This window comes from Antechinus flavipes, chromosome 2 (assembly GCF_016432865.1).
Source record: "Antechinus flavipes isolate AdamAnt ecotype Samford, QLD, Australia chromosome 2, AdamAnt_v2, whole genome shotgun sequence".
NCBI classification, from domain to species: Eukaryota; Metazoa; Chordata; class Mammalia; order Dasyuromorphia; family Dasyuridae; genus Antechinus; species Antechinus flavipes.
This window is the reverse complement of record NC_067399.1, coordinates 351937771-351952020: the sequence shown is the minus strand read 5'-3', so window position 1 is coordinate 351952020 and position 14250 is coordinate 351937771.

Below are 14250 nucleotides of genomic sequence, written 5' to 3'. Positions count from 1 at the left end.
ACACCCCACAAAATCAGCAAAAAGTTCATTGGGACCTTGCTCTATTTTTGTGAAGGCTTTACATCCATCTTTCTGTCCAGGGAGAGAACTCCAAGCTTTTATTGCAGCCTTAGAAATTTGCTCATACACTGTTATGGGATAATAAATCTGTTCTGAATTCTCTCCATACTGATCTTCACCAGCTTGTTGTTCAAAAGTGATTTGTCCAATAACTCCGGTTTGACTATTTCGTTGGGCTTGAATCCTACATAATTCATGAAACTCCAAAAGCCACAACAAATTTTGTCCTGGTTCTAGACATGTTCTAGATATAGATTTCCAATCATTCAGGGTGAAGATTCCATAAGACAAATTATCTAGTAACATCTTCACATAAGATGATGTAGCCCCATAAAGAGTGCATCCCTTTTTCAAATCTTTAATTTTTTCCAAATTAAAAGGAATATATCTTCTCCCTTTTTGACCTGAAGAATCAAGCTTTTCAATCACAGGATATGCATTTATAAAATCAGATATAGCTTCTTCTTCATTTTTTGCCTTAATTAATGCCTTTTCTAATCTTATCACATTCTGCTTCACAGGAGAAGCTGATTGTTTGTTTTTGCCTCTCTCCCTTCCTCTTCTTCCTCCACCCATGAAGGGTTAATTGAGGGGGAGGGGTCATGAAATGCGGAATGATCTAATTTCTCCTGATGTGAAGTATCACACTCAGAATTGTACTTAACTCCATTCTTATCTGATTCTTCCTGCTTTTCACCTAGTTTAGTTGGCACTTCCCCTTCTTGCCCTTTCTTCTTTTTCCTTATTTTAACACTTATAAAATTTCCTAAAGCCAGTTGCATTAAATTATATGTATTAAGTATGTCTTTGGAAATTGAGTCAGGTCCATTTTTATTATAGAATTGACAAAAATCCTCTCTTACTAATTTCTACTCCTCTAGATCCAATTCTTTTTCCATAGAGAAACAAGGACATATGTGCTTTACAATTTCTAAAAGTTCAGTGATTGGCTGCAAAATTATAATCAAACCTTGGCTTTTCATAACTTTGACAATACTCTCTAAACATTTTCCTTGAACAGAAACAGAAGGCTATTTTCTAAACATCTGTCCCATCTTAGATGAAATTCTACTTTTTCTCTCTTGATAAAATTTCTTTGTTGTACTCATCCTAATTTCTGGCTTGAGGAGACTTTTCCACTGCATCAGGATCAGAGGCTTTTCCACTGAGATCAGGATTGGAGCTTTTCCACTGAAATCCACTTAGGGGCCTGTCAGTCTCACATTCAGGGTGCCAAAATGTGGTGTTCTCTTCTTTAAAATATAATGGTTCTCTCTGAGGGAAAACAGGTTTCTTGGGGAGGTTTTCTGGAGGCAGCCTTAGTTTCAGTTCAGAGTAATAATAACTCCCAATACAGCCAGCTGATAAAATCCAAAGGTTTATTTCTTATCTCTTTCCTTGGGCCCGGGTAGCTTTCTTAGAGGCCTCAGCTTTCCTTGGTTCTGAGAGCTCTCGTTGCTAGTCTTTTGCCTCTAGCTCAACTCCGAATGTCTCCAGCCAACACTAAGGTGGAAGATGGAATGAATCTGTCTTGCCTCCAAGAGAGGGCTTATGGCTCCTAATCTCCCAGAGTGCCTCTGTGTCTGTCCCAGAGTGCTTCTGTCCCAGAGTGCTCTTTGACCCTAAGAGCTTCTTGCTTATATGAGCTCTCTAAAGGTGTGAACACAAGCATTGTTTCTATCAGTTCCACTTAGTACCTTGTTTCAAGTTCTGGCCCATAACATCTCCTTGTAAGATCAGATCAATCATATTGAACCATGCTAAATTAGATAACTGTCTTATCACTTTGTAAGGATTCTAACACTCTACCAACAATGCATCAGTGTCCCAGTTTTCCTGCATCCCCTCCAACATTCATCATTATTTTTTCCTGTCATCTTAGCCATTCTGACAGGTGTGTAGTGGTATCTCAGAGTTGTCTTAATTTTCATTTCTCTGATCAATAGTGATTTGGAACACTTTCATATGAGTGGAAATAGTTTCAATTTCATGATCTGAAAATTGTCTGTTCATATCCTTTGACCATTTATCAATTGGAGAATGGCTTGATTTCTTATAAATTACAGTCAATTCTCTATATTTTGGAGATGAGGCCTTTATCAGAACCTTTAACTGTGAAAATGTTTTCCCAGTTTGTTGCTTCCCTACTAATCTTGTTTACATTAATTTTGTTTGTACAAAGGCTTTTTAATTTGATATAATCAAAATTTTGTATTTTGTGATCAATAATAATCTCTAGTTCATTTTAGGTCACAAATTCCTTCCTTCTCCACAAGCCTGAGAGATAAACTATCCTATGTTCCTCTAATTTATTTATAATCTTGTTCTTTATACCTAAATCATGAATCCATTTTGATCTTATCTTGGTATATGGTGTTAAGTGTGGATCCATGCCTAATTTCTGCCATACTAATTTCCAGTTTTCCCAGCAATTTTTGTTAAATGATGGATTCTTATCACAAAAGTTGGGAACTTTGGGTTTGTCAAACACTAAATTGCTATAGTTATTGTCTATTTTGTCTTGTGAATCTAACCTATTCCACTGATCAATTAATCTAGTTCTTAGCCAATACCAAATGGTTTGGGTGACTGCTGCTTTATAATATAATTTTAGATCAGGTACAGCTAGGACACCTTCATTTGATTTTTTTTTCTCAACCTTTTGTTCTTCCATATGAATTTTGTTGTTATTTTTTCTAGATCATTAAAATATTTTCTTGGGAGTCTGATTGGTATTGCACTAAATAAATAGATTAATTTAGGGAGTATTGTCATCTTTATTATATTCGCTCAGTCTATCCAAGAGCACTTAATATTTTTCCAATTATTTAAATCTGACTTTATTTGCGTGGAAAATGTTTTGTAATTTTGCTCATATAATTCCTGACTTTCCTTTGGTAGATAGATTCCCAAATATTTTATGCTATCGACAGTTATTTTGAATGGAATTTCTCTTTGTATCTCTTGCTGTTGGATTTTGTTGGTGATGTATAAAAATGCTGAGGATTTATGTGGATTTATTTTGTATCCTGCAACTTTGCTAAAATTATGAATTATTTCTAAGAGCTTTTTAATAGAATCTCTGGGGTTCTCTAAGTATACCATCATATCATCTGCAGAGAGTGATAGTTTGGTTTCCTCATTGCCTACTCTAATTCCTTTAATCTCTTTCTCGAATCTTATTGCAGAGGCTAGTATTTCTAGTACAATATTGAATAATAATGGTGATAGTGGGCAACCTTGCTTCACTCCAGATCTTACTGGGAAAGGTTCCAGTTTTTCCCCATTGCATATGATGCTTACTGACGGTTTTAAATATATGTTCCTGACTATTTTAAGGAAAAGTCCATTTATTCCTATCCTCTCAAGTGTTTTTATTGGTAATGGATGTTGGATTTTATCAAATGCTTTTTCTGCATCTATTGAGATGATCATATGGTTTTTGTTTAGTTGGTTATTGATATAGTTGATTATGCTAATAGTTTTCCTAATATTGAAATAGCCCAGCATTCCTGGTATAAATTCTACTTGGTCATAGTGTATTATCCTGGGGATGATTTTCTGTAATATTTTTGCTAATATTTTATTTAAGATTTTACCATCAATATTCATTAGGGAGATTGGTCTATAATTTTCTTTCTCTGTTTTCAATCTACCTGGTTTAGGTATCAATACCATGTCTGTGTCATAAAAGGAATTTGGTAGGACTCCTTCACTCCCTGTTTTTTCAAATAGTTTATATAGCATTGGAGTTCATTGTTCTTTAAATGTCTGGTAGAATTCACATGTAAATCCATCTGGTCCTGGGGATTTTTTCTTAGGGAGTTGGTTAATAGCTTGTTCTATTTCTTTTTCTGAGATGGGACTGTTTAGGATATTTACTTCTTCCTCTGTTAATCTGGGCAAGCTATATTTTTGAAGGTATTCTTCCATTTCATTTAAGTTGTTGAATTTATTGGCATAAAGTTGGGCAAAGTAAATCCTAATTATTACTCTAATTTCCTCTTCATTCGTGTTGAGTTCTCCCTTTTCATTTTTAAGACTAACAATTTGATTTTCCTCTTTCCTTTTTTAAATCAGATTTACTAAAGGTTTGTCTATTTTGTTGGTTTTTTCATAGAACCAACTCTTTGTTTTATTAATTAATTCAATAATTTTTTTTTTACTTTCAATTTTATTGATCTCTCCTTTTATTTTTAGAATTTCCAGTTTAAATGTTTGACTGGGGTTTTTAAATTTGTTCCTTTTCCAGCATTTTTGGTTGAAAGCCCAATTCATTAACCTTCTCTATTTTATACAAAGTAGGCCTCTAGAGATAAGAAATTTCCCCTTATTACTGCTTTGGCTGCATCCCACACATTTTGGTATGATGTCTCATTATTGTCATTTTCTTGGGTGAAGATATTAATTATGTCTATAATTTGCTGTTTGAATTCTTTTCTAAAGTCCCAAATCTTTGTCTGTCAATGTTGGTTATACAGATAAAGATTGACTTCAAAGCATTTTAGAAAATGAATTACAGCTAATCCCCAGTGTCCTACTGAACATTTCCTTTCTTAATACATTAAAACCAAATCTAAATCTTGATATACATGGCAGTGAGTGACCTCTTGCTGAGCTAAGGATGATTTTTCCCCCTATAACCTGTAAAGCGTACAACTGCTATAAAAAGTTTGCTATGGTACTCAAAATTTATAAAAAGCACTTTATCAATCCAGAAACTATACTTGTAATTTTCCTTTTAGACAACAAGAACACTAGTATATATGTTTGTTTGTATATATCTTTTAACACATGCGTAATTAAAATCAAAGTTAAGCTTTTAATTGATAGCACAAATTCCTTCAAGAAATAACTTGCAAAGATATTTTCTAACATTATCAAGGGGTAAAAATCAAGGGAAAAAAACAAAAATATTGATTATTGTTAAATATTGACACTCCTTCCCGGAAACATACACATCCCTCTTCCCCTTCCTGCCTCCATATTGCACATGTAATGCCAGAGAAACTGAGCAAAATAGAGATTAGAAAGTATTTAATAATTTATTAAATAGGAGAGATTTACTGGTACCAAATGGATCCATGGTTTGGTCTCAGGCCTGAATGAGACTATCGTTTTAAAGAATCCAGTAGCGAATGTCAAATTCAAGATTCTTGAATTTATGATCAATAATGATCTCTAGTTTATCTTTGGTCACAAATTCCTTCCTTCTCCATAAGTCTGAGAGGTAAACTATCCTATGTTCCTCTAATTTATATTTATAATCTCATTCTTTATGCCTATGTAACAATGACACAGGGTAACAAGAACAATGACATAATGGGGGATCTGGATGGGGATGACCTAATGGGGGAAGGCATCTAGAATGAGGATGACATAATGGAGGCAGGCATCTAGGATGACATAATGGAAGGAGGTACTAGAGAGGCTCTTGATATTTTAATGATGTCTAAAATGAATAAAGACCTTTATCCCATCAAACATTAAAAGGGAATGATTACAGCCTAAGGTCTAAGATAGAAGACCTTTATCCTAACATTAAGAGGGAATGGTTATAACCTGAGGCAGAGTAACTGAATAGGACAATTAGGGAGACTGGGTCCAGATATTAAAAGGGAACTGTGGCACAACACATATCAATATGCAGAAAACACTCTGGATTTTCTAGTTTTTGTTTCATTCAAGAAGGAGTTGAATTGTCATATATGGCACCCTGAAATGGCCAAAATCAAAGATGATAGGAAGGAAATGATCCAGATATACTGGATTCAAAATAGCCATGTAATGAGGAAACCAAACTATCACTCTTTGCAGATGAGGGGGTGCGGGAAAACTGGGACACTGATGCATTGTTGGTGGAGTTGTGTTATCAAACTGTGCATGCTCTTTGATCCAGCAGTGCTACTACCGAGCTTATATTCCAAAGAGGAACTAAAGAAGGGAAAGGGACCTGCATGGGCCAAAATGTCTGTGGCAGCCCTGTTGTAGTAGCTAGAAACTGGAAAATGTATGGATGCCCATCAATTGGAGAATGGTTGGATAAATTGTGATATATGAGTGTTATGGAATATTATTGTTCTGTAAGAAATGACCAGCAAGATGAATACAGAGAAGCTTGGAGAGATTTACATGAACTTATGCTAAGTGAAATGAGCAGAACCAAATCGTTATATACATCAACAACGATACTATATGAGGATGTATTCTGATGGAAGTGGATGTCTTAGACAAAGAGAAGATCCAACTCAATTTCAATTGTCAATGATGGACAGAAGCAGGTATACCCAAAGAAAGAACCCTGGGAAATGAATGTGAACTGTTTGCATTTTTGTTTTTCTTCCTGGGTTATTTCTACCTTCTTTAGAAATTTCTACATAATAATAATTATGTAGTAATTAGGATCTGCTCCTTATTTTGTTAAAGCTTAAGTGATAGTTTTGTGATTTTGTACATTGATAATAATATTTTAAAAATACATCTAAAATGATTCTGCAAATATATAACATAAAACAGATTTCATAACTATTTCTTAAGTTATATTCTAAATTATTATATAGTTTACCAAATAAATACACAAAAGAAGAGATTTTGTAACTAATATTTTAAATATGCATTTCAAAATGTTACCGCTTTGCTACAAGTTAAATATAGAACATTCACTTTTGTTTCCTTAAGGGACAGCTTAACATTGTGGATAAGGAATCAGGAAGATCTGACAAATATAAAATATGTGACTCTGGCATTTCACTTAATCTTTATTGCCACTGAAAATTCTCCTCTAAGGCTATAACTTTCAAAATGTAAAAATTTTCAGAGATATTATCAGGAAAGAAGGTGAATTGGCCGCATGATGGGAATTGAAGATGAAAGAATAATTCATTGACAGCTAACATGCATTAATATCACAGATTTTTTTTTTCTGAGACAATTGGAGTTAAGTGACTTGTCCAGGGTCATGTAGCTAGGACTGTCACAAGAGATATAGAGAATCACCCAATGTATTGGGTGATTTCAGCTTTTTAAATCTTGCATCCTTCTTTGACAAGACTCAGTGAATTCTTTCTATTTGTAATTTGCTATTTTTCACCTCCTCTGGAAAATTGTCCTATATGATATAATGGACTCAATATTGGTGTGGGACAATAAATTCAAATTAAAATCAGAGAATCTCAGAGTAAGAAAAGTAAAAATAAGTTTATTGAAATCTCTAAGAAAGGGCAACTTCTATCTTACAAGGTATTTGTCAGTAAAGGAGTACAAAGCACAAAGTGCAAACACAGGATTATATACACCCTAATGAGAAGCCCCCACCTTGCCCCATGATCTTTCCCCCCATTGGTTGGAGAGTTTTAATTTACCCAGAGATTAAATATGGTTCCCAGAACACACTTTATCTTAGGTACTTAAATGCTAATTAAAATAAGGGGGTGGGAGGAAGGGTGGAAGAGACAGGAGAGAAATATTTGTTTATTTAAGATAATAGAACACCTGCAGCTTTTAGCTATAGCTCAACTTTTTATTGCAAAGCTTCAAGTCACAATTAAGGCATAGATTGAAGCCATATCTTTATGAGAGGTCTTCACAGTTCATCCCATACAATCCCTCCTCTTATTTATGAACCTTTGAAGACCTCTCACACCATTCTTTTGCATTTCTTCAACCATATGGTTCTCAATCTTCTAACCTTCTGAGTCTGGTTTGTCCTTATCCTACTGGAGTACTGTTTCTCTAGTCTGATTGGCCTGATTTGCTAACAAATCCAGTTTATGATCTGGTTAAAAATTATTTCAACCATGGCTGAAGTCTAATGAGCCTTTTCAGTATTGCAATTGGGGTTCTGTACCCACAGTTCCCCATCTGGGGGCCATTTATTGTCCCAACTATTTGTGTCCCTAATAATTAGAATACATAACTCTTCACAAATAAAGATGCCTATCAGGAAAGTCAGCAACAACAAAAATGCTAAAAAAAACAGACAGAAAGGCCAACAGATGACTAGACCAAATACTCATTTATTTAGTTATTTAGGATATAATGACTACATAATTTCAGATAGGAAATTGCAAGATCTTACATACTTGATTTATGCACATAGCTTCTACTGAATATTTGCCCTGATTATAGAAATTTGCTTTAAGAGGAAAAAGCAGAGACATGATTATAATCAAAAACTGCTCCTTCAGGCCTCAGTCTGAGAGCACACACATGATAGGATAAAGCATCCTTAGCTAATTGTCTGCAGTAACAATTCCACCTTATAGCCAAACTCAGGAATAATCAGGTATCTTCTTATTCAAAGAAATACCACTGGGAAACTGAGTCAGAAGGAATCCATCTAAAGCAGGAAGCCAAGATTCTCTTCCCAACTCTTGCACAGATATTAACCTCCACTCGTAACAACTATGTGTCACATTCCTCTGAGTAGCATATGGCATATTCCTTTCAAATGGTGTATTCCTGGCTTGATGATCCATCAGACAGACATACTTGAATTCAAAACTCCAAATAATATCAGCTACAGTCCCAAGAGATTTTATTTCAAATAGCAAGTCTCATTAATCAAAGTTTCAGTTGAATTTAGCTCTCAAGGATCACATATACTAAATAAGTATTGACTATAATCTTACATTGAAAACAGTAAGAGATTCATCCTAGAAATTTCATAGCTTATTTCCATGTCTAAGTAGACAAGTTTTAAATTCATCATTACACAAATCATTTTTCTTTAAGATGGTCAATAATAAATTCATAGTAAAACATGTTCAGGTATTAACCATGTTCAAAGGGACAAAGACATATGCCACTTTTCTCAGAATCTCCCTAATCAATGGGAACAGATTTAAATAACTCAATATAACCAACTAAAATTTACATAGAATAATCACATGAAAGAACCCTATCAGAATTAACATTAATAATTTCTTCATCTGAAAATATTATTAATTCAACTTCCTCTAATTGAGGAGTTTCTATAAACTTTTCTGGAAATTAAAAAAATATATATTGTTAAAATTCCTCTACACACAAACATTCCTACCTCCCATCAAAACATTCCTAATTGTAAAGTCAATTTTAGAGGTTATAAATTATCCTTAACATTCCATTCTTGAGGTTGCTCCACAGGTTTTTAGCCTCTAGACTGTAGTCTCATTCATCTATGATGTCTGGTTAAAGTCCTTCCCACTCTGCTTTTTCCAGAACTTAGTAAACACCCATTTTCCTGTAACTTCTAACTCCTAAAGTGTTTCTGAGTCAGTGCTTCTTGCTTCCTAAGGGCTAAAAGGGATGAGGACACTGCCAATATATAATTCCGTAAAAACTTATCCTTCGTTTCAAAAGACAATCTTTTCCTTTTTCCTCCCAAATAAAATAAACCAGTCTTACATGAGGAAACTCCCAGATTGCTTTTGGAGACAGTTATAATTCTTTAACACAGCAATAGGCAAACATTTGGTCCAAGGCAATTTAGTTTCTAACATCAATTTAGTAATCCCTTTCTGAAGAATCTGAATCATTCTTTCCACTTTCCCTGATGAAGGCAGACCCCCAGGTTTAAGGAAGTGCCATTCAATTTACTATACCTCCCCATTATGTCTTATAAAATCATAGAAGCAAAATATGTTCCTTTATCAGAATCAATAGTCTCTACCAATCCATACTTAGATACAATTTGTTCCAATGTTATTTCACTAATTTCTCCTAAATCAGCAGAGCCCAAGATAGAGCTTCCACTTATTCCCACTGGTATCACTTCATTAAAACCTAACTTGAATATTTTGGAACCAGGCTCTTTCCAGAGAAATATCTCCTCAATATCTTCTTACTTTTCTCTAGCCATATTATGCACCTTTTAGACATAGGTTTTTTTTTTTTGCAATTACACATATCCCCACATGTCAACTTTTCTTGCTTTTACACCTTTGTTAAAGAGAGAAAGCAAGACAAACCTTAAGATTCAGAATATAGGTATTATCTAAATAACTTTGGATTAAATATCCCAAAATTTATACCACATATGCAGCTGGGTTGACAAAATGTTAAAAAACAGTTTATACAATTTTTACAAATTACCCAAAGTACAATTTAAAAAGCAACATAGTAGTTTTAGGTAGTTTACCAGAGAACCAAAATTTTTAACTTCAAATCAAATACAGATTTAAATTTCTGGTAAAAATACTTCAATATCAATGCACACATGTTTCTAAAATCTTATACTAAAATAAACAAATTCACAATTTTAGCACGAACTAGTTAATAGTAATGATCTCATACAATTTCAGAATCAGAATTTCAATTTAAAAACAAACAGCTCCAAAATTTAAGGTGGCAGAAAACTGCCCTTTCAAGTCTGTCTACAGAGCTTTAAGAAATTGGTGGACTTTAGGACCCTGGAGGAGAGGGTTGGAGAAATTTGGACCCAGATGTCCAGCTGCAGATCTGTGGCCCCGTGCTTAGCCCACCCTCCATGCATATTTTGTTAAACAGCTTTCCCTTATTATCAAAATTTATTTTCCTTTGTTTTTTTCAGAATTTAATTTTTCAGAGTTTCTTTTTTTTTTCTTGAACTGACTATATTTGTAGTTCAAGGGTTTCTTATTCCATTATTGAATTTTTTGAAATCTTTTCTTCCCCAGCCTAGGACACTTGTTAAACTATGCCTACTTTTCCTCTCCTCTATCACTTGAGTTCTACAATGGAATAGTTTCTTCCTACCATCATTTCCATCTTGGAAACCTCATTTTTGATGAGAATCAGGTCCAAAATAGAAATCTCTCTCGCTGGTTACTCTACCTTTTGAAATATGAAATGATCATTAAGACAAGTTACAAAATTGTTAGCTGTTTTGCTTTTGGCAGCAAGAGAGCTCCAGCAGATGTCTGGATAATTGAAATCTCCTAATACTACTGTGTCTTGGCTCCATATGAGTCTTGTGATCTGTTTCCTAAATCAAAATGGAGTTAATCATGAGTGACCTCATAGGGTCAATAACTCTAAAATTAATTCTGGTTTTAATGATATATGCCTCTAATTTATATTTAAAGAGTATAGACCACCTGGGTTGTTGACTGATTGTAGTCATCTAGAGAGTTAGACCATTTATATGGAGAGAAAATCCAGATATATAGAACAGATACTATTTAAAAAAATTTTTTTTATATAAAATTAGTTTCCTCAAAATTATTTAAATGACTTATGATATACTTCTAAAATCATAAAAAAAATCATGGTTTTGAAAAGACTAAAAAATCTCATGAATGTTTATGATTTATTCCAATAGTTTTTTTTTCCCCTTGCTAACACCATTCACATACTATAAATATAATTCTTAGAAAGAACAATTTGTAGACTTGACCAGATTTCTGGCTTTTCTTTAGTTTACGATGATAAAGTAGCTTTTAAAATCTTAATAGGAAATAAAAGAATTAAATAGGTATATTCTGATGAAGTATAGGTAAATATTTATATGTAAGTAAATATTTATAGTTATTGTTTAAAGCCAAATAGGGAAATGTAAAAACAATAATAGATTGTACTAACTCATTCTAATATACTGCCTTGGTAAAGCATAAGTGAGTAATTAGATAAATGCTGCCTTGATTGAACTTAATAGGAAACATTTCAATTAGACTAAACCTACACAGAAAGGAAGTGGGTTTTTTTTACAAAGGGAAACATTTCTTGTCATGCAACTGTCAGCTTGTGCCCACACTAAGAGATGGGATTAAGTGGATCTCTGCAAAAGGAAACAAACAACAACAACAAAAAAAGAAATGATTGCCATAATTAGACTTAGAGTTAAACACTGTGTCTTCTGATAGAATTTCGTGATGATTTTAGCTTTGATAACATAGCCCCCATAAACCTCTTGCCTGTAATACAGTATTTTGTTAAATCTGTGGAAGAAGTTTAGTTCCTGGGGGAAAAAAGAAGTTGAATTTTTCTCATCCTACATAAACTAACATTCTAGAATTGCATTACTCTGCCTCAAACCACCTGCATTCTAACAAATAATTAGAAAAGCCATTTTGAGCTAGTTTGCATGGTTAATAGTTTCTCCTTTTCTCTGGTATACAGTCTGTAAGTATACTTATATAAATAAGTGCTATATAGATAGAAATATCATATTTCTATCAATAATTGGCCAAATGAAGACTACTTTTTAAAAATGTTTTGTCTGTAGAAGAGATATGATCAAGATTATCTGCAGATAAACTGTCGTATTAGATCTCTTATGACAGAATTTCACTCTATATAATAGTTCATTTCACGAGGGGTAATGGGATAAATTGATATCCTTTCACTAGGCCTAACACTATAGTGCCTTGCACCATTCATAGAAAATACTCAATTGTCATTGAATATTGATTTAAAAAGTAATAGGATGATTTTAGAATTATGGAAATTCTGATTTTGAAAGGACCTCAGAAGCCATTTAATTTATCCTGTTATTAAAAAGGGATCCCTTAAATGTCCCTAGTTATGGTCATTTGACTTCCAGCAGATGATTAAGGCAATCAATCACATTTTTGTATCATCCCAAATGTCAGAAAATTTTTCCATATTTTAACTCACAAATGCCTTTCTCTAAGTTCCACACACTGTTCTTAGTTCTTCCCTGGGGAGTCTTGAAAGAAAGCATAATCTCTCTTTTTTTAATTAAAACTTTTTATTTTTTAGAACATGTGCATGGACAATTCTTCAACATTAGACCTTGCAAAACCTTGTGTTCCAAATTTCACTCCTTCTCTCACTCTCTTCCCTAGATGGGCAAGTAATCCAATATATGTTAAATAAGGTAGAAATGAAAGTTAAATCCAATGCATGCATACATATTTATACAATTATTGTGCTGCACAACAAAAATCAAATCAAACCAGTAAAAAAAAAATAAAATAAAAGGAGAGAGAAGCAAAATAAAATGCAAACAAACAACAACAAAAAGAGTGAAAATGCAATGTGGTGAACCACATTCAGTTCCCACATCTCTCTGGATGTAGATGGTTTTTTTCATCACAAGTTCTAATAAACTTGTCATGAATCAATCATCTCCTTGTTGCAAAGAGTCATAGTCATCAAAATTGATGGTCGTAAAGAGACCTAACTGAGTTTCAATGGATAAATGATGGACAGAAACAGCTACACCCAAAGAAAGAACACTGGGAAATGAATATGAACTATTTGCATTTTTGATTTTCTTCCTGAGTTATTTTTACCTTCTGAATCCAATTCTCCCTATGCAACAAGAGAACTGTTCGGTTCTGCAAACATATATTGTATCTAGGATATACTGCAACATATCTAACATATATAGGACTGCTTGCCATCTAGGGGAAGGGGTGGAGGGAGGGAGGGGAAAAATCGAAACAGAAGCGAGTGCAAGGGATAATGTTGTAAAAAAAATTACCCTGGCATGGATTCTGTCAATATAAAGTTATTATTAAATAAAATTAAATTTAAAAAAATTGATGGTCATATAATTTTCTTGTTGATGTGTATAATCTCCTGGTTCTGTTGATTTCACTTAGCATCAGTTCATGTAAGTTTCTCTCCAGGCCTTTCTGAAATCATCCTGCTGGTCATTTCTTACAGAACAATAATATTCCATAACATTCATATACCATAATTTATTCAGCCATTCTCCAATTAATGGGCATCCATTCAGTTTCCAGTTTCTTGCAGCTACAAAAAGGGTTGCCACAAACATTTTTGCACATGTGGGTCCCTTTCCTTCCTTCCTTTGGGATTCCTTTCCTTCCTCTTTAAGATATAATTTCAGTAGAAACATTGCTGGATCAAAGGGTAGGCACAGTTTGATAACTTTTTGAACATAGTTCCAAATTGCTCTTCAGAATGATTGCATATATTCAGTTCCACCAACAATGTAATAGCGTCCCAGTTTTCCCACATTCCCTTCAATATTGATCATTATCTTTTCCTGTCATTTTAGCGAATCTGACAGGTGTGTAGTGGTATCTCAGAGTTGTCTTAATTTGTACTTCTCTGAGCATTAGTGACAGAGCATCTTTTCTTTCTTTTTTTTAAATTATAACTTTTTATTGACAGTACATATGCATGGGTAATTTTTTACATTATCCTTTACACTCACTTTTATTCCGACTTTTCCCTTCCTTCCCTCTACCCCCTCCCCTAGATGGCAGGCAGTCCTATATATGTTGAATATGTTAC